This window comes from Lonchura striata, chromosome 17 (genome assembly GCF_050655825.1).
Source record: "Lonchura striata isolate lonStrDom1 chromosome 17, ASM5065582v1, whole genome shotgun sequence".
NCBI classification, from domain to species: domain Eukaryota; kingdom Metazoa; phylum Chordata; class Aves; order Passeriformes; family Estrildidae; genus Lonchura; species Lonchura striata.
Genome location: NC_140719.1, coordinates 11,165,170 through 11,187,233, shown reverse-complemented (window position 1 = coordinate 11,187,233; position 22,064 = coordinate 11,165,170). Strand labels below are relative to the sequence as shown.

The window sequence follows — 22,064 nt, the reverse complement described above, 5'->3', positions numbered from 1 at the left end:
TGTTCTTGCTCAACGTTGTAAACAAGCCTAAAGTGTTTTGAAAGACTCTGTCAATATAAATTACTGACAAACAAGGCACTGGAATTGCAAAAGAGGAGCCCAGCTGGAGGAAGGCTGCTCGCAGAGTGGTGCTGCCCACCTCAGACACTCCATGCGGCAGCACCACTCTGCTGCCCTCCCACATTCCTCTCTATTCTTCCCCTCTCGAGTGGAGAAGAGGCATCAAGTGCTCTGTGTGAGATGAGTGCATTAAAGCATCCTCCAGCCCAGCTACTGCGGCCCTGACAGCCGAGGGAATTTGCCAGCAGAGCTCTCTGCGCAGCATTTCACCGTAACTCCCTGTGCAAGCCCTCCCTGTGCCGTGGGGTTGGGATATTCTCTCAGCACTGTGTTCCTGTTCCTCCCCGCTGGCAGCTCATTCCCATCCCCACAGGATGGATCAGGAGCTCCTGGCATCCTCTGTGGGGTAAGTGTGTGCTCAAAGCATGGGCAGGGAGCAGCTGCTGTGCTGTAAATTCACAGCCTCGCTTACCTGGTGTTAACTCTCTCATCCTGTCCTGGGACAGCAGCCAGAGCTGTGCCAGGAATAACTGTGGCAGTGCCAGTCTCAGCTCGGCTGTGGACAGCCCAGGCAGCAACCTTGGCAAAAAAAAAATAAAGCCCAAAATAGAGTAATGCTGATCTCTTCCCCATGGCCTGGAGGGATTCCAGCTGCAGGCAGAGGGGTGAACGCTCCCTGTGTGCTTTGGGGACAGGTGAGGACAAGAGCTCACACCCATGCTGGGCATGCTTCAGAATCATAGAATCCATAAAGGTGGAAAAGATCTCTAAGATCTTCAAGTCCCACCAGTACAGATAGAGGCCAAAAGTCTCTATTTTTAGGGGTGTTAGCCCTTTCCCAAAGAGATAAATTGAGAAAAAGTCCTTGCAGGGTTTGTTGGTATGGTCAGCTCCCAGTTCAGCACCAGCCTCTTCCCAGTAGGGCTCTGGTGGCAAATCTCAGGAGGATTTTTATTTATAACAGTGAGAGTTGGATCTTCAAAACCTCTCTGCCTCTGAGCTTAAATTGCTAAAACAGCCTGGAGAAGAGGAAGGGGAGACTTTAGAGCACCTTCCAGTGCTTAAAGGGGTTCCAGGAGAGCTGAAGAGGGACTTTTGACAAGACGCTGGAGTGACAGGATGAGGGAGAATGGCTTCAGACTGCCAGAGGGCAGGGATGGATTTTGGGGAGAAATTCTTTCCTGTGAGGAATGGGGAGGCCCTGCCCAGAGCAGCTCTGGCTGCCCCTGGATCCCTGGAATTGTCCAAGGCCAGGCTGGATGGGGTTTGGAACACTCAGGGATAGCAGAAATGAGATGAGCTTTGAGGTCCCTTCCCACCCAAACTGTTCTGTGATTCTCCAAAAACAAAGGCTCCAAAACCCACTGCAGCCCCTTGACATCTCTGTTTGCACCTCTGGCATTTCAACCTGGTACCTTCTGAGTAAACTGGATAAAAAACAGATGAGAAACAGGAATTTCTGCACCCAAAGACTTCCTACCAGTTCCCAATGGCAGCCTGTGAATGGCATAAATCAGAGTTTTGCACTTTTCCCCCTGCTGTTTAAAGCACAGATGTCTGAGCAGAGCCCCAGGAAGAGAGCTGTGCCTGGTGCAGAGCCATGCCTTGCACATGGGGATGCTTTAAAGCCATCTGGGATTTCCAGCAGGCCCTACTGTACTTGGGCCTCGAGTTCAGAGCAAGGGGAGTGCTGGAGGGGTGGCTTTACCAGCTACATAAATAAACTGGAGTGGGTTCATCCACCCCTGAAACACAAACACGGCTGGGGTGGCAGCGAGCCAAGCAGAGAGATAATATTTCTCTTAGGTATTAGCCCACTATGAAATCAGAGCAGAAGAATACTCAAAGAAAGCCTTGACAGGGAATAATGAGAATTTTTCAGGTGGGTTTTTAAAATTTAACTAGAAAGCTGAGAAAATAATGAATTCTAACCATCCTCCCTATGATTAAAGAGTTTCAGTGCTACCCCTCCAGAGCAGCACGGGCAGGAAATGCTTTTCAAAAGGATTTAGTGGTTATTTCTGCTTCTTTCTGTATTATGGGAGGCTCCAGGAGATCCAGAGCTCATCCATCCTTTAGCAGAGGTGAGGTGGGCTGTGCCCATGGCATCAGTGCCCACCAAGCCCTGCCCTGGCACAGGGGTCACCGTGGGGCTGCCCTTGGACCAGGATTTTGGGGCACATCCCCCTGTCCAAGGAGGAGAAATCAAATCCAGCCCAGGATGCAAGGGAGGATCAGACAGAAGATGTTCTCCACGTGCTCATTGCTGGGGCTGAGTTAGCTCTGCCTCCCCTTGGGGCTAAAAATTCCCTCCTGGGTCACTTGACAGTGGTGCCAGAGCAGAGCTGGGGTGACAGCCTGGCTTGGGGACAGGGGAGTGAGGCAGGAAAGGAAAAACAGGGGCAAACATCTCATTTTTGTTTCCACTGAAATCACAGAATGCTTTGGGCTGGATGGGACCTTCAAGAGCATCTCATGCCAACCTTCCCAGCGTGGGACACCTTCCTCTGGACCAGGCTGCTCCGAGGTGACACGGGCAGCGCTGCGTGCAGGGGCTGGCTCCCAAAGGAGCGTTTTGGCTGCTGCCTGTCCTTGTCAGCCGGGATGGGGAAACCTGAGCCCACGGACGGCTCGCAGGAGCAGAAGTAACAAGCCAACAAATCAGGGCGCTGCCATCTCCTCCGCCCCTCTCTGTCCGGTTCAAAAACAGCCGATGGGGGAGGCTCCCAGAACTGCTGAATGGCTCGATAACCAGGAGCCAAAAAACATTCAAAACCGCACGTCTGAATGAATTCATCCCAAAGCATCCGCAGACAGAGGAGGGGAGGGGGGTGGTGGTGAAGGAGGAGGTGGAGGAAAAGAAACAGAAGAAGGAGAAACGACTTGGCTCCTTCTCAAGCCCTTTCTAAAAATGCTGAAAGAGTTTGGCAATACTAATAAAAACCCAGCGCAGCAGTTGCCCTAATTTTTCTGAGCAACATCGCCGAGAGGCAGGCGACAGGATGGCTGTGGCATGTGAAATAAGGGATGAAAAGGAGGAGGAAAGGGTTTGAGTGTCAGAGTGATGGTGGCAGGATGGAGCCTGGCAGGATGGACAGAGACACCCGGGATGGCTGAGCTGCTGGAACCCCACTCACATCCCTCCCTGCTCCATCCCTGGCCTTGCCAAGCTCATCCCAGACCCCCTCCCAGGGCTGGGGGTCTCTGTGCTCGTGGCTCAGCTGATTCCAGAGCAGCAGAGATGGATTTGAACGTGGTCTGCAGGCAGCCAATGTCAGCCTGTCTGCTGGGATGAAACTCAGCGGGGCTCCAGCCAGAGGAGAGGAGCAGAAAAGCCACACGTTGGTATTGGAGTGAAGCAGCCCAGCAGCCAGGCAGGAGGGAGCTCCAGACAGCAGATTTTTCATCAAACAGTGTGAAATCCAATCACAAATTGTTTGTGACCACAATCACAAAAAGTTTGTGACCAACTCAGCCTGGGAACACCCTCCCAGCGAGGTGAGGGCTGAGGGAGCACTGAGGTTCCTGCAGTGTGGTCAAGGTTTTCTGCAGCAGCATCAAAGCTCCGTTTTGGGCTTGGTTTCTAATGTCTGTCACTCTGGAGGAACACTGGCAGCATGTGGGGTGGTCATTCCCAGTTCCTCACACACTCAGAGGGATGCTCTGGGCTGCCTTTGAAGTTGATTCATCAATTAGTGGCTTTCAACTGGAAAATAATGCATTTGGATTGAAAGAAAGTAGGGTTAGATGGGATATTGGGAAAAAATTCTTCCCTGTGAGGGTGCTGAGGCCCTGGCACAGGATGCCCAGAGAAGCTGTGGCTGCTCCATCCCTGGAAATGTCCTAGGCCAGGTTGGGCAGGGCTTGGAGCAACCTGGGATAGGGGAAGGTGAAACTGGATAAACTTTAAGGTCCCTCCCAACCTAAACCATTCTGTGGCTCTATAATTCCACAATTAATGAAAACATCCCTCAAGAATGTCAATCTCAATCCCTTAGATTTTGGGTTTTAAACACCATCAGGAGCTCAGAGGGCTCCATTCCACCTGTGGCTGGTTTTCCCCACCCTTCAACAATGACATTTTCGGGGCAGTGGCAGACCCGGGTCCATGTTAGGGGTTGCTAAATCGAAAGTCCAACACTTCTCTCAGAAACACAACATTTAAGGACTGCAGCCCATCAAACCACCAGCACCACCAAGGTCAAAGCCATCCTTGAGTCATCCCACGGAGTTTTACGGGGATCTGTATAAATAACTGGAGAGGCTGAGTGCAAACACTCCCAGTGCTGCAGGACTTGGTGACATTCAGCCAAAAGGTCACATCTCTCACCATGCTATTTGCATTCTCCATCTCCACGCAGCAGGAGGAGAGCAGAGGAGCTGCAGGAGGCAGATGAACGAGCTGGAAATGCTGCCCAGCCTCTGGTTTGGCCAGGACCTTGCATTTCCTGTCTTTAATTTAACGATGAAGGTTTCAGAACAAAGCACCTCGTGGGGTGTTGGGTCTGCTACTCCCTCTGACCAAGAGTGAGGACAACAAAGTGTGTGGGGACACGCCAGCACACCAAGCTGGGACGTTGTGGCTGCCACCTGAGACCATTCCCTGCTCCAGCTGGCACTTGTGGGTGCTTTGTAAGGACCACTAAAGAATGGGGCTGCTCTACCAGGGCTGCTTCAACCCAACAGAGGAGTTGAAGAAAGAAAACCGTTCTTGGAAGAAGAAAACCGAGCGCTCAAGCACTATTAGGATGTGCAGAATTTTTAGGGCGCCCCTCATCCCAGTGATAGTTTAAGGTAATTAAATTTCCCTCATCCCAGTCATAGTTGAGGGTAATTAAATTTCCCTCATCCCAGTGATAGTTGAGGGTAATTAAACTTGCAGAAATGAACTTGCAGCCCTTGGGAAGGGAACCACTGGAGCTCCATGTGACTCCAGGCTGGCCAACTCCAGTTGGGATGAGTGAGAACAGTGTTTCTCTGTCTCCCAGAGCTGGTGTTTGCTATCTGGGGAGGGAAGAGGTGTTAGGAAATCTCTCTGACTCAGCCTCAGAAGTTGCTCAACTCACTGCAAAGCAGGGTGCTACAGCTGAGGGATTTCTTCCCCAGTTGCAGAAGAAGGAATGGCTTGAAAAGTTTCGACCTCCAGCTAATTTTAGATGGACTGCCCTATTATTCTCCAAGCTTACATCAGTTAAACCTTGTTTTTCTGTCACACAGGACATGGGACATATCTGCACCGCTGAAGATTGGCTTAGTCAGAGCCTTTCTGAAGCCTGGGGCTTGCTGGATTGAATCACAGAATCATTTAGGTTAGAAAAGACCTTGAAGATTATCAAGTCCAACCCTATTTATGTACCTATGTAATGTTTAACTTCATGGCACTATAATGCAGTTAAAGAGAAAAAAGGAAAACTCTGCTGTTCTTAATGCAGTTTCTGCTGATGTCTGAGGCACCTCAGACAGCAAAATGCATCTTTTTAATCAAGAAGAAAGAGGCTGCAGTGTGCACAGACCTGGTGAACCATGTCCTCAAAGTGCCAGGAAGGATCAAAGTTGGAAGACCTCCTCCTGCTCCCCAGAACATGCTGGGTTGTTGCACCAACTTGTACATGAATTTAAGTCCTCCCAGGTAGGGTTTTAACCACAGCAGATGGTTGGGAAGAAAGCAAAGGCTCTCCAGAGCAGCCCCACCTGCAATGTGGGCTGTGCTGTAATGATGATGGGGTCTGGCTTGTTCCTCTCACAGGTACCAGAGGCTTTGAAGCATCTCCCCAAGATTCTTAAGGATAATGTGGGCATGGGGAAGCCACCCTGCCTGGCTTGGGGAGGTGGCTGCTCAGCCCTCAGCCAAGGGAAACCATCCATAAAGGCTCCAAATAGGAAATGCCTTCAAAAAATTTAGGGGGGAAAAAACCAGTCCTTGCAGATCTTATCTCAGGGGAAATGGGAATCAGGCTTTTGGGAGGAGGCATTTCCCACCCCTGCAGGCTGCCAAGCCCCCCCGTGCTGCTGCAGCTCCCTGGCAGTGGCCTTTGCAGGATGCAGGAGAAGGCCTCTGAGACATTTCTTTCACAAATAGAGCAGGGGTTACCCTTTCTTTCCAAACTCCTCCCGGGAAGGAGCCGCCCTCTCCCAGCGCCTCTCCGTCCCCTGGCTCTGTGCACATTAACCCCAAGCCATGATGGCCCAGCCTCGCTCTTCCCTGGCCTCTGTGATCTCTTTTCATTCCTGGGGAGCAGCTCCCACCTCTCCTGCCGGTGGCTTCCCACATGGTCCCAAAAAGTTCAAGGGAACACCAGGAAAAGGTGGAAAAGTGTTGGAACTTGATGGTCTTTAAGGTTCCTTCCAAGCCGAAGCATTCTGTGATTTCTGTGATTCTCTGGTTTGATGTCAGGGCCCTCCCCTGCACCCCAGCCTGCAGCAGGGCTCCAAGCCAGCCAAGCAGGAGAGGCTTTCCAGAGCTTATGGCAGGAGAGGAGCTAGAGCAGAAATTTTAGGAGAAACGCCAGATCCCCGCAAGTCTTCAGCGTGAGACAGCCCCAGGTCTCTCAAGACAGATATTTCCAGATGTGGCTAGGCAGCTGAACTACCTTACAGGCAAAATGATGACCTGGCCAGAGGTTTGGTGCCCAGAGGGTCACAGGCCAGTTCAGCAGGGGGTGAAGGGTGGTGATTTGGCTGATTGCAGGTGGCAAAGCCCCCCAGGTCCCCTTTGACAGGCTGAGGATCATCCCATGGATCCAGGCCATCTCTGCTCCTGGGATTGTGCCTATTTAAAAATCAATCAAACAACCCTGGGCTTCTGGGACGTGGTGTGACACTCTCTGGATGTGGCTGGAGTGTTTTTAAGTCCCTTCTCTGGAGAGAGCTCTGCAAGTGTCAATGGAACTGACACTTAACCAGGTAGCTTTACTTCAGGTGGCTTCAGCACCCAGGGCATTCAAGCCAGAAGCAAAAGTCTCTTCTGCAAGGTGATAAAACACAGTCAAGGGCCATGTTCAGATGGATTTGTCACCCAAACGAAAAGGAAACTGGAGATTGCTCATCCTGGAGAGGAGAAAACTTTGTGGAGCACCTAGAGGGGGCTTGCAAGAAGTCTGGAGAGAGATTTTGACCAGAGGGGCAGGGTTAGATGGGATATTGGGAAGGAATTCTTCCCTTTAAGGGTGCTGAGGCTGTGGCACAGGGTGCCCAGAGAAGCTGTGGCTGCTCCTGGATCCCAAGGCCAGCTTGGACAGGGCTTAGAGCAGCCTGGGACAGTGGAAGGTTCCCATGGCAGGGGGTGGGACTGGATGAGCTTTAAACTCTCTCCAACTCAAACCAGCCTGGAATTCTGTGAAACGCAAGGAGAAGAAACCCTGATCATCCCTGCTGAACGGGTGAAGGGATGGGGGGAAGCAAAACATCAGCCAGCCGAGGAGCTGAGCTGTTCCCTCTGCTCTCCTGAGCATCCATCCCGCTCCTGCAGCTGCTCCTGGAGCCGTGGGAGGGATGGGAGCTCCTGCAGCTGCATTACCTGCAGGGCATGAGGGCTAATTACCAACCACGCAGCCAGCAAATGGCTCTGCCACGGCAAAGTGTTATTGACTGAAGCAGAGTGCAGGAAAACAGCCCCATCCCAGCTAAGGTAACCTCCTCCTCCGAAATGGTTAATCTCCAGCATTAGAGCTGGTGTGTTAAAGGAGGTTTAGGGCAATTTAATAGCTCATAAAACTTTATGGTCCCAGTTGAAATTGGAGTGATAACTCTGGAGTGTAAAGCTATACTTTGCTAAATGTCTCCCTTAGATTTTTTATTTTATTTTATTATTGGAAACTTAACATCTGCTACAGCAAAATAAAACGGAACCATTTGCACTGTTGAGAGACGTGAGCATTCTGCTTCTCTTCATTCTGTTTATATGTTTATTGCTTAAAACTTTGGCGTCGATATTATCCTTGATTATTAAGATTTCAATCATTCCGAGGAAGGGAGAGATAAAATAAGCCAAAATAGAGCCGTGATCAGTTTAACTTGTGGGCAAAATGGAAACCAACAGGATGCCAAATCATAGACATTGATATTGTTTGGAGTCTTCTGAAATTTCCATTAATGATTCCTTCGCTGATTTCTGTCTGTAGCAGTGCTACATAAAACAACACACAAACCACCATGGAAAGGGAAATGGGGTGGATTTGGAAGGTGCTTGACCTGTAACAATCCCTGTTTTGATGCTTCAGTTTCCCCAGATGTCAAATGCTGGTGGTTCCTTCCAAGTGGAGACCTGAAAACTTCATCCCAAAGGTGAAGGGTCACTACTGGGAAGCTCCAGTAAAAGCCAAAATCTGTGGCAGAGCTGCTTTTCCTGAATCCCAGCATTGTGGAATTCTCTACAATACCCAAAATATTATTTTTTTCCCCCAACAAGTACTTATTTGCTAGACTTCCCCAATTCCTTTCGGCATAAATCTCAGCTCACACTTCCAAAGCATGTATTTAAGGGGGGAAAAGTATGCTTCTAAAAAGAGCCACGTGAGAAATGAACCAGGGACTTACAGAGCCAGAACAGCCACGACTCACACAGAAAATGAAATTAAAATATTGGTGAACTCCAACTGGGATGGGGTCAGCGAGCCCAGCACAGGCTTCAGGCCCTGGGGAGTGTTAAAGGAAGTTTGGGATTTATTCAGAGGTCTTTATGTAAAGATCAGCTTAGTCTGCTCTGCCAGCAGTCAGGTTTAAGCCTGGCTTTAATCTGGTGTCCCTTGCTCAGCACAAATCCCAGCTCTGCATTACCTGGAGCCATTGGGGTGCAGAGAAGTGAGATTTCTCCACTGCCAGCATGTCGATGTCTCTTGGAGTTCTGAAGGTCAGGGTGACCCCAAGAGATCGTAAAGAGGCTCCCAAAATTGAAGCCACAGGTGTTTTTGACTTCATGCCAGGGTCTCGAGGCAGGGCAGGCAGAAGGATGTCCTGGACTCCGACACCAGCAGTGCCCCAAGAAATGCTCCCTGAGATTCCGAGTGTTTAATTGCCACTTGGAACAGAACAAAACCCTTCTGGCCCAGCCCTGCCAAGAGCAGGATGTCGAGTACAGGCTTGAAAGGCCTCGTTCCTCCCTGCCAAGGCCCAGCTCTGGTATGTCCCCAGACGGGCCAGAGCGTCCACCCAGGCTGCGTGGGAGTGGGCACCACATTCCTCTAGAAAAGCCACTTCCTCAGCTCTCCCCTGACGTGCTTTCCATGCGGAGATACCCCCATTCCTTCCCATTCCACCCCAATTTTCCCTTTCCCTGCCTGCCACGTGCAGGGCAGCTTTGCACGGGGTGTTTTTCCGTGAAGGGTTAAAGAGCCTCTCGTTAAGTTGTCCCCAGGGATCCTTTCCCAAGCCTCAGTCTTGGCCTTTGCTGAAAGATTTCCTCCTTCCCCGAGATGTCATTTAGGCCATTAGGGGGATCTTTTGCAGGGAATAATGCCTACCCCTTACACGTGGTCCCCCTTAATTAGTAATTAGGATAATGCAATATTGAAAAAGCAAGGCACAAATTTAATTAGTCACGTTTTATTAGAGTAACTAAGGAGAAGGCCCCCGGACCCCACGGAGGGAAAGGGATCAATACTGAACATCTATTTTCACTAGAAAACAATAGCAGCTGACGGGCTGTCTGTGGGGGAAGCCACCCTCAGCCTCCATCCCTGCCTGCCCAAGGGAAGGGGCAGCACAGGGCCTGGAAAATAAATGATCAATACCCCCAGAGAGGGTCTGTGCATTCTCAGAGAACGTTCCAGAGCGGATATAATAGAAGCTGACACATAGCTATGGGGAGATGGCCTCCATTGCTCAATTAGCTCATTATCTTTTAAGCTCTTCTGGCTCAAATGATGGAAGAGAGGTTAGTTTTTGCATTTCTATCCATTTTTGGGGAGTTGGCGAGTCTGCTTTGCAAGGCGGCCCCTTCCCACTGCCACCCTCTGGTCCCTGTCCGCCCTCAGTGACCCAGCACAGTGTGTGTGCTCAGTGTCTGCTGGAAAAAGCCACCGTGTCCCTTTTGTGGGGTCCTTCTCCCCCCTCAGGGGGGCTGCAGAGGGGCTGGGCATCCTCTGAAATGAAACAACACTTCTGTTTGCTCTGCAAACCCTTCTGGTGGAGATCTCACAAGAGATGTTTCCTCCTTGGCAGGGCCGCTGCTCACACAAACCTGCCTTTATTTACACGCTTTCATCTCAGCACGAAACCTCCCACCTGGGCACACGTACACACCTGGTGCCAGTGAGTGCCACCTCTTTGGGTGGCTTAATAAAGCCACCAGACAGTTCCCAATTTTTGCCTTTTCCTTCCTCTGCTTCTGTTCTGTAATTGTTCTCCAGCCTTCCTGCATTTGGAGTACAGAGAGCAGGGCCCTGCTGGGCCAGAAACTCTGCATGGTAAAATAAAGAAATAAAGGGACTTCATGCAGGCACTTGTAGCTCAGACAGGAAGATAAAAGCTGGAAGAAATGAATTATTCGTGTCTGGTTATTTGAGGGACAAATAAAAGGGCTGCTGAAGGTTGCAAAGAGCAGGAATGGCCACCGTGCCGAGGGTCTCGGGCCAGCACCGTGGCCATGAGGGGAGCAAAATTAGACTCAGACCCATGTGGGCTTGATTCGAGGTCAGGCTTCAAAATAAAACCCACCAGCAATGGAACAGATAAAATAGGAACTCGCACAGCTTTCTCAGCCTGGATGCTTGAGCCAGGAGAGGGATGGTGTGACACAGAGGGAGCGGGGCTGTGACCCACCCTCCCCACGGGCTGCTGCAAACCGAGCCTCTCTGGATATTTAATGCTCTCCGGCACGATTTGGTACATGGAGATCAGTCAGGCTTTGATAAGATCATAGCAGGAGGACAGGAGGAAATTGCAGTCTTGCCCAATGCTTGATCTTGTGCTGCTGAACCTGCTGTATCCGAGATGTGATGGTCCAGCCTTAATGGCATCATATTAAGCTGAGACAATGCAGCCCCGTGACCTTGTGATGCTTGATAGCCATGTGTGCTATTTTAATGAAAAATCGGGGCTTAAGTAAATGGCTGCCCGTCGGCACAGGGCTGTTAGTGGGATCTCACTCCGAGCCAAGGAGCCGGGGGGAGGGAAAGGGAAGGGAATTGGGATGTAATAGCCATAATCATCCCTCAGTCAATGACCTTCTGCTCCTCTCATCGTGGCCCACGGTGCTGCTGGAGAGGCAAACCCAACAGGACTCTGGCCCACCTGGGGCTGCCGGGCCCTGCTGCTGGGTCCGTGCGCTCCATTTCAGGTTTGGGCCTCAGTTTCCCTCTGAAGGAGCCAAAAACTCTGCCATTACCACATCATTCGAACGCATTGGGGGCAAAGCACAACCAGATTCAGAGCTATTCCCCCTTGCCCCATCCTTCTCCATACCAATACCCACCTGCAGGAGCCCGGATTGGGGCGGACAACCCTTCCAAGCACACGAACTGGTTTCCTCCCCCAACAAATTGAAGCTGTAAATATTGATATCCTTCTCTTCCAGGGCTTTTTAATGCCCTCCGATACTTAGGAACTATTAAGTGCACCCATCATTACTAACCTGCGAAGTAAATGCGTCCTAATGGGCAGGCGAGCTAGGCTGGCCCCAACAAATCATTCCTAATGAATAGTACCTGGCACATCCATCACCCTTAAATGCCAAAGCAAATCCATCTGCGTTAGCTGCTGAAAAGAGCCAGGCAGATCTCACCCTCCCTTTCTTCCCGAGGTAGGGGAGGCTTTGGCTTACAACAACACGTGAGTGTGGCTGTTTCCAATCTTTCCCCATTCCTGCACTCGGGATCTGCGAGGCGCATTTCTCAATTTCTCAATCGCCGGGCTGCTCCCGCACACAATGCCGAGAGGGCTCTGGCAGAGGCATGAAAAGCTTTAAATAGAAACCAGCGTTTCTCCCTGCGCTGCACACAATGCTTCCCTGACCCTTCGCCGACCTCACCCTCAAATCTGGGGTTCACAGCCCCAGCCTTGAACCCGGCTCTGTTTTTTCATGTTTGGCCTCTCTATTTCCTGAGGTCAGGCAGCCCACCGCTCCATTAGCATGAAGCAACTCAGGGCTCATTTGCCAAAACTGACATCCTGGGAAAGTCCTGATGAATTTATGAATTAGAGGCTACAGATGCCAGTAAAAGAATTAAGGACTTTTTTATTTATATATGTATTTTTTATTATTATTATTATTTGCAGGAAATCGGCTGGGATGCTGCTGTTTGCTTTTTCCAAAAGGCACCGCCAGCCTCGAACGCTGTGTCAGCAGCTCAGAGAGGAAAAAACACTTTTCTTATTTTTTTCTTTTTTTTTTTTTAAGGTCTGTTAGGGGTTGGGCTTTTTGGGGGGTTGTTTTTATTGTTATTATTTTTGGTTTTTAAAGGAAAGGCCTGAGGAAGAAAGTTCATGGAGCAGGAAGCTGAGGGAGCCAGCCCGGCATCCCGGCGGGGCGAGGTGCTCTCACCTTGCGGAACGCGGGGATTGCGACACCCGAGCAAAGAGGTAAAATTTATATCCCATAAATCACATGTCAAGTGCCTGCGAGGAGAGGTCATTAAACAGATGTATGAGGCAAGAGGCAAAGTCCATCCATTTCAGAAGACGCTCCCAGTGTCAGCAGCTCTCCAGAAGTCTCAAGAGGCAGAGGGATCCAACCGGCACGGCAGCAGCTTCCCTGATGGTCTCTTATTTATTTCCTCCTCTATTTATTTGATGGCATTTTCTTTATTGGAAGAAGTTCCCGGGCTTTGCTCTCCCCTGTCACAGCTGCCCAGTGCGGGGGCTGTGGGAGGGGAGGGCAGAGGGTGGCACATCAAACAGCTCGAGGGATGGAGTGATGGATGGAGGCTGCCCTGTGATTAATAATCAAACCAAGAGCTTTTACTGGGCGTCATGTGGAAAATGTGGCTTTGGAAACATTTGTCTTCATCCCACAAACAACAAGTGGTGTTTCTTTCCCTTTCTTTGTTTCTCTCCCCCCACCCCTTCCCCCCCCCCTCCCCTTTCCTCCCTTCCTCTCCCTCTTTTTGCTTTTCTTGCCCAGAATCACTGATTAGAATCTTTTCCATGCTCTACCTGCTCCAAGTGGCTCCTGTTCTGGTTTGATTTATGCTTTGCTTATCTCAGGCTTCAGTGGAAAAATAATGACCAGACAATAAAGAGCACTAAGTAGCTTTTCAAGTGACATGGCATCCGCTGTGGGACTGGGTTCTGCAGGAGCAGAGAGGGAAACGCTGGGATGGCCTCGGGCCAGAGCAGAGGGAGGAAAACAGAGGAAAAAGGGAGGACAGCCACAACCCTGGGCCAGTGGTTCCTTAATGGGGGAAGGCTTGGGACATCCTCCCGTGGATGCCTCAGCCAGCCCATCCCTGACCTGCTGAGGGACAGGACATTTCACCAATGGATGTTGTGATTTCCCCGGGGCTTTTGGCCAGGGTTCCAGGGGCTGTTTGTCCTCCCAGGCCCACACCCGAGGCAGGGTGCTTCCCCCAAGCAGACTCATCAGGATGTTCCTTCCCACCTCCTTGTTTTCTCCTGGACAGACGTTGCCAGTGAGAGAGGAGACCCCCAGCTCCAATCTGCAGCTGATCCAGGGTGCCCAAACCCCTCTCCCTCCTGCACCTCTGGGTCTTGCTGCTCCCAATGGATCTGCAGCAGCTCCAGACCCTCCAGGCTTCACCCTCAGCAGCAGGGATCATGCTGGGACCGACAGGCTTTCCTGCCTCGTTCCTTGCTGCCTGCAGGGTCACACACCTTCCCTGCTCCAGCTTTCCCCAGCCCTTTTCCCAGTGTCATCTGGTTAAGGAATCGCCATTAATTTCAGCGTAGGAAGGACCCATTGTTTCCTCTACGCTCGGGGAAAAGGGAATGGTTTTGTTGCCAAGGAACTATTTTTAATTGCAACGTGCACCCAGCGTGGCCAGCGAGGTGGCTGCGGTGTGGGAATCGCAGAAAAAGGGGTGGGAGGCTGTAGGGATGAAGCTGCTCATCATCCCATGGAAAACCTCGAGGTGTCTGCCCAGCACCCAGTGACACACGGGGAAGCAGCAGTAGCCTGTCCCTTCCAGTCCACATTCCCAACAAATCATCCCCAAAATGTGCTGCTCAGCTCAATTTGAGGAGAAGAAAAGACACAAGCCAGCACAGGCCCCGTGGTGTGAAAGGATTGCCGAGCAGGGATCGCGCCGGTCCCTCCTGGCTTTAAATAATCCCAAAAAAATGCCTCTGGATTGCCTGCACGGAGGCAGGGCTGCGTGTGGGTGACTTGGAGGGGTAAAAGGAGGGATGTGCCCATTTCTTTGCCCCCTGTCCCTGGCTGGCAGCCAGCCCCTGACACCTCTGGCAGCGGCGCTCGGCGGGCTCTATAAATACGTGTGCATGACAGATCTGGCACCGCGTGTTCCTGTAAGTGATGTCATCTTTGGGGAGTTACTTAGCAACCGTGGAAAATGTTTTGGAGGCTCTAATTTTTCAGTATGGCAAAGCCATGTATTTATGCAGCTCGGCTAATCAGCTCGCTGGCGAGGCAGCCCCGATGAGCTCATTTTCTTCATCATTATTTTATGTGAATTGGGCTTTTAGCACTAAAGAGGCCACAAAGATTTAATTCAAAAATGTGATTGCTTTATGTTTCCAGGGTATCATTAACATGGCATCTACGCAAATAACCATGGTAACAAACTGGTAATTAGTACATATATGGCACTTATTATTAATACAGAAACAGGACAAGTTCCAAATCAGCACAGATTACAGTACATTATTACCATAGTAATTACCTGCAGTAACACACACAAATTGAACTAAATGGCCAATTGAACTAGAGTGAATGGCTTTTTATTCCAGTCCCTAAATAATGTGCATTCTTGGCTGAGTAGTTCAAGGTAAATAAAACTGTTTTTAATTTATTGCCAAGGTTTTTTTCCCCCCACTTTGGTGGGAAGGGCTGGGAATGGCAGGAGTCAAGAACTTTTTATTTTTTTTGCCATGCTTACAGTATAATTATTGTACAGGCTAAGCCATTCCTGATTCCCAGAGAAAGACAAAGAGCGATAAAAGTTATTAGTTTATTTTATTAGTGGGTTTATTTCTCTAATTTCATCCATGAAGTAATGTTCAGTGTATCTACAAGAGTCAATGTCAAATAAAGTAGAGTCCAAATCCAGTCTTTCAGTCCCTGGGTTTGGCTTTTTTTATTAAGAGAGAGAAGTAATATCTGCATTTGGAGTAGGTTAGAAAACTGAACTTTTTGGAGATGATCACATTTATTAAACTAATGAAAAAACAGGGGTTTGGCCTAACCCTTCCCCTATGGGTTTGAGGTATATAAAAGTACTGAACCCACAAACCCTGAGTCAAACCCAAGCAGCCAAATGCACTGGCTGAAGCCAGCAGTGCTGGGATGAAGCCAGCCACCAAAAACAGAGGAAAAACTCAAATTTTCTACTTATTTTCTCCATTTTGCTACGTTTTATTAGTCCTATCCCAGACTAGGGAGGACTGGAAACCTTTTCTTTCTGAGATCCCGGAGATGCTGAACACCCTGGGCTCAGAGTAGCAGTGGCAGCAGACTCCCAGCCCTTTAAAGATTAAATCCATCCCTCCATCCTAAGTTTTTTTTTCCCCCTTTCTAAATGGAAATAACATTTAGAGAGGCACTTTCAGCAGGAATCTCTGTCTGGCCTCTGTGTCTGCAGTTTGCAGACCTGGGAGCAGGAGCACACGTTGCACTCACTCCTCCTGTCCAGGGCCAACCCATCCCACAGGTGCATGGTTCAAGACCTCTTTTCCTTTTCTTTTTTTCTTTTTTTTTTTTAACCCAGCTTTACCTCCTGAAATGATTCTCCTGGGTTGTCTGGATGATGATGATTTTACCACTCACCACTTTCTTAGGAGGGCTTTCTTCCAGCTGACATTTTATTTTCCCTGTCCAAAGCCACACCGAGCGAGTTCTCAGCATGCAGAAGTTCCTTGTTCCCCCCTAGAGGAGGTGCCTCCCCTCTCCCCAGCACCAGCAAGAGCAGAATGAAAATTCCAGCCATTCAGAGGGGTTTTTTTTTTCCCCTCCCTTTCCATCTCTTTCCTCTAGACAAGCATTAATATTTCCACTTGCTGTCGGGAATTCAGACAGCACCATTCCTGGAGCAGTGCTGGATTGGGTGTCCATGCTTTGGGATGGAGACAGGCAGTCTGTGAGGGCTTCAGCAGCTGGCACAGCCCTGGAGAGCATCCCACACATGGGTCTGCATGAGGGAAAAGCAGAGGACCTTCCCCACCAGCAAACCCACTTTACTGTGCTCTTTACCCACGTGCTTCTGCTGGAGAATTGTAGTTCCTTTATCAAGTCCATCTCTCATTGTGTTTTACCTGCCTCAATTCATAAGAAAATTATTATTTTAGCAGGCAGGCATTTAATTAAGTTTCACTGTGTTTGCTTTGGCTCTCACAGCATGGAAAATCTCCTTTTAACAACCATCCCTTGAGCGTGGGTTCTGATCCAGCCAAAGTGCCTGGATGCAATCCCTTCTCCCAGCAGTTCCCTTTCTCCTTCCAAACCCTCCCAGCCCCACTGGGGTGCTCCCAGCCCTGCCAGGAGCACCAAAAAAACCCTCTCAGCAGGCAGCAGGAGCTCAGCACTGCTCGGCATCATCGTGGCTCCTGCCCACTCCTCCCCTGCTCCCCTGCCTGACTCACAAACTTCCCACTCCAAATTAACACCCATTAGGGCTTATTTCCATCACGCTCTTCCCACGCAGCCACAGCACAGCTCTGCCTGCCTTCAAAACAGAGATGGAGCCCTGTTTTGAGGCTGAGTTTAGCCCAGTTTTGTTTCCTGGAGGGATGTTGCCCTCATGAGAGCTGAAAGCATCATTTCTTCGGGGGGTGGGAGCAACCCCACCTTTGGGTTGGGTTGTTTCATCCAGCAAGTCCACAGAACTTCAAGTCCTTTTCCACTGCAGTGCCACGAGCAGCTCATCTTGTAAGGTAATTAAGAGCTGCTGTTGATGTTTTGGTTTAATTTAGATTTAAAAAAAACCCAAAACAAATTGGATTTGGTATCTCAGCTCCCTGCCCTGCCCTACTGCCAACCCTCAGGATCTGGGATCTTTGTCAGCCTGAGCAGAGGTTCAGGAACCCCCCTGGCATCAGCACCCAGATCATGGTCTGCCTCCCCCACCTGGGGTGCAACATCTCCCCAAAAAACCCTTTAGGGGTCCTTGAAAACCCCCAAAAGGCCAGAGCAGGGCTTGATTTTCCCTCTCCCCTCCTCTGCCCTCCTCTCCTTGCTGTTTTGTTTTGCAGTTGCTGCTGTTGCCATGCCATCTCCTTTTGTTGCTATGGATTAATCGTGTTTTTTACTTATTTTTATGTATGTCCTGGGAACATGATTGCTTAATTTGCCCTGCAGGTTTGTAGGCCTGACAGGCATTTCCACATCGTCACCTTATCTTAATCCAGTTCTGGGCTGCTTGCAGGATAAATACCTGCAGAAATACCTGTTCCTGTGGAGGTTTGGGACAGGTATTTGTGGCCAGGGTGGGAGTGGTGGGGACACCCTGTTCCTACAGCCTGTGCTGGGCCCTCTCTGATGTCACAGGGCTGGTTTTTATCTAACCCAGGATAACCCCTCAGGAGCCACCAGCAGAATGATCTTCCAAGCCTGGCTGGAAGGATGAGCTCCAGCTGTCCCCCATGGACCCCCAAGGTGACACAGCTGAGGGATTGCATCAGATATATTCATTTATTTCTTTACAATGGGCATTGAATCAGGATTTGGCTCCCAGCTGTTTCTGTCCCTGGAAAATCCAGATCATTGAGAGGGAGCAGGAGTCCCCAGGGAGGATCTGAGCTTTTCCATGGGAGAGCCTTTAGTGTCCAGCATGGAATGTGGTGCTGGGAGCGAGGCTGTCACAAAAAAAAAAATAGGAACAAAGTGTTTTCCAGTGGTTTAGGAGGTTGGTTTGTGCTGTGGAGGCAAAAAACAGCAGATCCCAGTGATTCGTGTCCCACAAACCACAAGGGCTGCTCCACCACTGCCCATGGCCACCCCTGCAGTGTCACTTGTCCCCAGCCAGTCCCAGAGAAGGATTTGCACGAGGAAACCACTGCAGATCTGGGGTTTGGTTGTGGGGAAGCACAGAGAAGGGATCAGGAGGGATTTGCTCCTGCCCAGCTCCCCACACACCCCTCGTGGGACCATCCTGTGTTATTTTGTCAAGTCAAACCTTTCATTGCTCTGTGTCTCCATTGTCCCTCTGTGAAACGGGGAAAAAATTCCATCCTTTTGCCCTGTTGCTGAAAACTTCATGGAAGTGACTTCTTTCTTCTTCTTCTTCTCCTTCTTCTCCTCCTTCTCCTTCTTCTTCTTCTTTCTCTTCTTCTTCTTCTCCTTCTTCTCCTCCTCCTTCTTCTCCTTCTTCTTCTCCTTCTTCTCCTCCTTCTCCTTCTCCTTCTCCTTCTCCTTCTCCTTCTTTCTCCTTCTCCTTCTCCTTCTCCTTCTCCTTCTCCTTCTCCTTCTCCTTCTCCTTCTCCTTCTCCTTCTCCTTCTCCTTCTCCTTCTCCTTCTCCTTCTCCTTCTCCTTCTCCTTCTTCTCCTTCTTCTCCTTCTTCCTCTTCTTCTTCTTCTCCCTCTTCTTCTTCTTTCTCTTCTTCTTCTTTCTCTTCTTCTTCTCCTTCTTCTTCTTCTTTCTCTTCTTCTTTCTCTTCTTCTTCTCCTTCTTCTTTCTCTTTTTAATAATAATAATAATAATAATAATAATAATAATAATAATAATAATAATAGTGTTATTGTTGTTGTTATTATTATTAGTGCCTTTGGCTCACCACAGCCCCGGTGCACTAATGAATATGGATACAGGGACCAGCTTCTCCCCTCCAGCAATTCATCTTGCCTCCATCCTCCTGGGTCATCTCCCAGGCAGTGCTCAGACAAATTTGCCCCCAGAGCCGTGAGCCTTGGAGGTCCCTGCCTTGCTCACATCAAAGGGGAGCTGGTGACATCGTGGAGATCACAGAAAACATCAACTCTGCCTGTCTGGGGGGGAGGGAAAAGCCAGCTCCTTGCAGATCCACAGCTGGTGGGGCTCTCAATGACACAAGGGCCGAGGAACATTCCAACCATAACATCCTGCAGCCTCCCTGCCACCAGACAACGCGTCTTTTATGAGGGGAGGAATGTATCTTTAATAAACTGGAGCTTTTTAACTCCTCAGAGGGTGCTGTGGACGGGACCCACCGCAGTCATTTTTGGCCAGGCTGTTGTGTTGGTTGTCCCTCGGCCACCCTGGTTCCCCTGGGGTGCTGCTGGGAGGATCCTCGCTCTCCTGGGCACCCTCCAGGCCCCCTTCCCAGGGGGTGATTCACCTCCACGGGCATCTCACAGCATCTTCCCTCTGGTCCTGTGGAAATCCACATTTCTCCTGCGAGGAGAAGGGTTGGAAGCACCTCTGAGCCCCTGGAAGTGCCCAAGGCCAGGCTGGATGGGGCTTGGAGCAGCCTGCTCTAGCAGAAGGTGTGCCTGTCCATGGCAGAGGGGTGGAAGAAGACCTTTAAGGCCCTTTCCACCCCAAATTCCATGGTTCCATGGTGAGTGAGGCTAAAATCCTCACAATCCATTCTTCACCTTAATTACCCCTGCCCTCATCAGTGCCCTGTGTTTGCACAAATTGGGCTTTGCAGGTGAGGGAGTTCCATGCTAATAAATGTTTTCTCCAGTTCCAAAACCATCTTCCTCACTGCTATGTGTGTTTATACGTGTGATCCCATGGAATTCTGCAGGGTTTAGGGCTTTACTGGTGTTTTTTTAAGGTTTTCTTTCACCCTGTTTTAAAGCAGCACCTGAGGGAAGGTGATGCTGAGAGGTTGCTCCACCACAGAGTAACAAATCTCTGGTGTTGTTCCCTTTATTTATTCTTACTCAGAGACTTCCAGCCCCCTCTGAAGGGCTGTTTGCTGTCATCAATCCTGGAGGAGCCTGTGGGGGCCAGGAGAGCAGCAACACCGGGGATTTGTCCTATTGATTAACCCGGGATGGGAGGAATCAAACACCAGGAGCAGACAAACGCCTGGGAGAACAGGGCAATTGTCAGGTTTGCTTTGCAGTTTATTGGGTTTGGAAGATTTCATTTTTCTTTTCCTACCTGGGGGCTGAGAGAAAGAGGGAAAACTTTCCTAAATTCCTCCTAGTTTCCCTGTTTGAAGTTCCCCAGTTAACACCACAGGCCAGAAAGAAAAATCCCCCTCAAAATCCCCCCTCTGCCTGCCAGCCACAAGTGAGATCTCACATTATTGCCTCTGACAGCTCTCATTCCTCAGGCACTTTCTTTTTCCTTCCTCAAAGGAGGAGGGGAAAAAATATCAAAGGTTTCCAAACCCAAGCACCTTCTGAGAGTGCAAAATGCAGCCCCATGTCGGGAGGGATGCTCCGAGCTGGAAAGCAGGAGGGAGGATGGATGCAATCCTTGGGAAGAGTTACATGTGTTTGCCATTGCATTTGCCTTGGGCCCCTGGAAAATGTTTGTAGTTTTCAATTAATCTCGTTAGTTTGGAAGTAGACGGAGGGGAGGGAAATCAAAATAATTTCACGGGGAATTCTCTTTAATGACTTTTTAAAAAACATGTAATTGAGACAGGTGGTGGTGGGAAACATTTTAATAGTGCTGAAATCAGTGGAGGGGGAGCAGTAAGGAATGTTCAGGAAAATCCTTGTGTGATGGAGCTGTGGGGACAGCTCAGGACCCTCAGCCAGGTCCCTGGGCTCTGCTGGGTGGCCACCCTGGCTGCTGATAAGCTCTGGGGGAGCCCTGCTTGCCATCCTCGAGTCAGCCTTTCATTTCCTTTGCTTCTCTGCTGCCATTGCAGGCTGGAAGGGCTCGGTGGCTCCTGCAGTTCGCTCACTGAGTGTCCCCAGGGTGCTGTGGTGACACCGGGGTGCCCTGGAGAAGGGACAGAGCCTGCCCGTGCAGCCGGGGCACAGAAACCTCTCTGCCTCGCAGAGAGCCCAGCACACCCCGGGGACACGCCGAGCATCCATCCCACTCCCAATCCCCTGCATCCCAATTCACCGGAGAGCCAGGACTGTTCCCTGAAGACGTTTTTTTCCTTGGAGCATCCTATGGCAGAGACCCCGACAGCCAAACCCACCCCCAAAAAAACCCCTTTTCCAGCAGAGGCGCGCCCTCCTCTGCAGGCTGAGCACTTAATTGATTGGATTAGCCCTTATTTGCTAATTAGCAGCCGGGGAGCGCTCCCGGAGCATCGCTGCCTGCCGCAGCCGCCGTGGTTCGTTCCTGCCGTGCCAGAGCGAAACTTGGCTCGCTGCTTTCCCCGGGGCTCCGCTCGGCCGCCGGGATGGAGGCAGTGCCAGGCTCTGCCCACCTTTTAATTCGCTTTATTTCCCCTCGTTCCGCGCACGGTTCGCTTTGCTGAGCTTAACGAGCCCGGTAATTGCTGTCGCTCCGCCGAGGCAGCGCTGCCAAGGGCACAAGCGGAGGGGAGGGACGCGGCGCTGACACCCAGAGCACCTGGCTGCTGTCCCCGGGGAGGTCCCCGCTGCCAGGACACGCTGTCTGCTCCGTCACACACCTCTCCCCATCCTCCTCCACCTGCTGCCCACGCCAGTCTCTCGCTCTGGGTGCTCATCCATCCTCGCTCATCCATCCAGCCCTGCCAGCAGCAGGCAGGGGAGGGGTGCCTGCGGAGGGGCAGACTGCAGGATTGGGCACGATGTGTCCCAAAATGGTATTTTTAATGCCTCCCTCGCTGTTACTTTGGGGATTTTTTTGGGGAGAAATATCACTTGGCATCACAGCGCCTAACCCCAATCCTAATCCTAACTCCTACCCTTTCCTGGTGTTTTTTGCCGTTGTGTTCCTGCCACCCTCCCAAGCACGCCTGTGAAGGACATCAATGAGTGAATTGTGCCAGGAACATCCATCCTCTGCAGCAGAACCCGGGAGGTCAGCGACAGCAGCTCCAGGCTGTGAGATGCT

General features: G+C 50.5%; 1 long non-coding RNA gene across 1 annotated transcript; it reads left to right on the top strand.

The window, feature by feature from the left end:
- The first annotated feature begins 645 nt into the window (after positions 1 to 645).
- LOC110477728 (uncharacterized) lies at positions 646 to 7,927 on the top strand. Its single transcript, XR_002466624.3, has 2 exons — positions 646 to 1,942; positions 2,499 to 7,927. It is a non-coding gene; the product is annotated as an uncharacterized LOC110477728 (long non-coding RNA).
- Positions 7,928 to 22,064: the final 14,137 nt, after the last annotated feature.